Source organism: Balaenoptera ricei, chromosome 14, assembly GCF_028023285.1.
Source record: "Balaenoptera ricei isolate mBalRic1 chromosome 14, mBalRic1.hap2, whole genome shotgun sequence".
Taxonomy (NCBI): domain Eukaryota; kingdom Metazoa; phylum Chordata; class Mammalia; order Artiodactyla; family Balaenopteridae; genus Balaenoptera; species Balaenoptera ricei.
This window is the reverse complement of record NC_082652.1, coordinates 71,799,670-71,802,219: the sequence shown is the minus strand read 5'-3', so window position 1 is coordinate 71,802,219 and position 2,550 is coordinate 71,799,670. Positions and strand designations below refer to the sequence as shown.

The 2,550-nt window shown below is 41.1% G+C and overlaps 1 pseudogene; it reads left to right on the top strand.

The window, feature by feature from the left end:
• The first annotated feature begins 441 nt into the window (after window positions 1-441).
• On the top strand, window positions 442-1,994 carry LOC132347363 (phosphatidylinositide phosphatase SAC2-like; annotated as a pseudogene).
• The last annotated feature ends 556 nt before the right edge of the window (window positions 1,995-2,550 follow it).

Below are 2,550 nucleotides of genomic sequence, written 5' to 3'. Positions count from 1 at the left end.
GCGGTTCGTGTTCATCGCGTGGAAGGAGGGGATGCCTGACCGGCGGGAAGAGAAAAACGAGGAGCACAGCCCTTGCTTCCCAGCTGCAGGCGTGGCCGGGAAGCCCTGAAAACGGTTTTCTTTTTTTTCTTGTCCGTGTTTAAAAAAAAAAGTGTGGGTTTTTTGTTTTTTTGGAATTTTTTCTGTTTAAGTGGGGTGGAGGGTGGCGGGGAGGGAAATTAACTATTTACTGCAGCTTATACTTCGGTGAAGATGCGGGGCGGGGAAGGGAGGGCTGACATTGTTCTCGACTGCCTGTTACGTGCCAAGTGCTTTTCGTTCTGGACAAAATGCTTTTGACTGAGATCATGTTTGACCGATGCAAATATTAATGTCAAAGTAGAAGCTAGGATAAAGTAACACTAATTAGTAGGTTTAGAATTTATTTCATATTAAAATACGTGTCGTGAGGTAATTTTTATAGCTTGGCTCAAGCAGCAGTTTTAAGAGTGCACCCTCACTGATGCTTCTCACAGAGATGTGGATATGCTGTTGCTGCTTTCTAACTCTGCCTACTACGTAGCCTACTATGAGGATGAAGTTGACAAAGTAAACCAGTATCAACGACTAGGTCCAGAAGACCTGGAAAAAATTGAAATAGGTCCTGAACCCACTCTTTTTGGTAAGGCAAGGTTCTCCTGCATGCGACTTTACTACAGATATAAAGAAGCAAGTGGCTATTTCCACACCCTGAGAGCTGTAGTGCGCAGTCCAGTAGAGGATGGAAAAGATACCCTTCAGTGCACTGCAGAGATGCTGCAGATCACCAAGCAAGCCATGGGATTAGATGTACCTAAAACAGAGAGAAAGCTTGAGAGGAAGAGCAGTAAGCCTCATGAAGACATCATTGGCATCAGATCTCAAAACCAAGGCTCTTTGGCCCAGGGAAAAAAAAACTTAATGAGCAAATTTTCATCTCTAAATCAAAAAGTGAAACAGACCAAATCCAATATAAATATTGGCAATCTACGAAAGCTAGGGAACTTTACAAAACCTGAAATGAAAGTTAACTCTCTAAAGCCAAACTTAAAGTAAATCTTTGGGAATCAGATAGTTGTCTTGAAACCATGGAAAACACTAGTATGATGGATAATAAAGCCCAGGCAGTCAGATGGGGAAATGTCTTCAGATAATGACTCATACCTCTCTGATGAATTCCTTACAAATTCCAAGTCTGATGAAGACAGGCAGCTAGCTAACTCTTTAGAGAATGCAGGGCCAGTAGACTACGTGCTTCCTAGCTGTGGTGTTATTGCTTCAATACGTCGATTAGGCAGTCGATCCCAGTCTATTAGCAACACTGTTTTTAGCATTCATGTTCCTTCAGAGGTTACAATTGCTCATGAAAGTGGGCTTGGAAAAGGCTGAGTCTTCTCTGAAGAAAAGTCCTTCTGCTGACAACATAAACGACATTGACTGGCTTTGCCAAGCCCGTGGATATTTATTGCCACAGATTTGTTCAAGATGCACAAAACAAAATGGCCCAGCTATCAGAAACCAGGTCTGTTTCTCAGGCTAGTGAGGAAGGAAATCAAATGACCAATCAAGTTTCTAACGAAGAAATTCAATTTGAATCAACGGAACGGATACCTTCTCAACCATCTCAATTAGATGTGTCTTTTTCTGCAACAGGCCCACAGCTTTTGTCGGGTGAACCAGTGCATTCAGTTGTATCTCAAAAGACCCCCGGCTCCGAATCTGGCACACTTGAACTTGAGAGAGGGCTTCACGTAACTCCTTCTCCCTCAGAGAGCTGTAGCAACAGAGCAGTCTCTCCCTTTGCAAAGATTCGAAGTTCCATGGTCCAGGTTGCTAATATTACCCAAGCTGGATTAACCCAGGGGATAAGCTTTGCCGTGGCAAAGGTTCAGAAGAGCCCTGAAGAACCTGAAGTAGTTAATGAGGTCCAGCAGAATGAACTTAAAAATATGTTTACTCAATGCAGACACAAATAATTCAGATTTAGTTTTTAGCCACTCAGAATCCTGTGGCTTTTATTTAATCCAAAAAAAAAAAAGGAGGTGTCATATAACCTGTACTGTCTTTGAATCTAGGGATCACAAATTCTAATTATGTTTATTTGGAAAGGTTTTAAAAGGAAACTGAACCTGAGGAGATTTCCAAATTTGAGAGTTAGGACAATGGAAGTGCATCATTCTAGAATGTGTAGACCGAAGTAGCTTATACACTACAGAGCAGTTTGTCTCTTTAAAAGTAATTCAGGAATAGATTATTTTGGGACGTAATAACCTGAACCTTTTTTGGAGTGGTGTGGGTGGGTAGAATGTATGAAGTAGACACAAAGGGTGGACATGGGTCCATTTAGGTGATTAGCATTTTTCATAATTTGTTTTTGTTCTGTCAGTTCATTTCAAGGTATATACTTAGTTTTCAGTGACTTCAAAGTGTTACTAGTATGGAGAAGCATTTTAATATAAAAACTATTGGTTTCGTTTTTGATGGCTTAACCATTCCCTATAAAGAGTTAATTGAGGGCTAATGGCACTACAG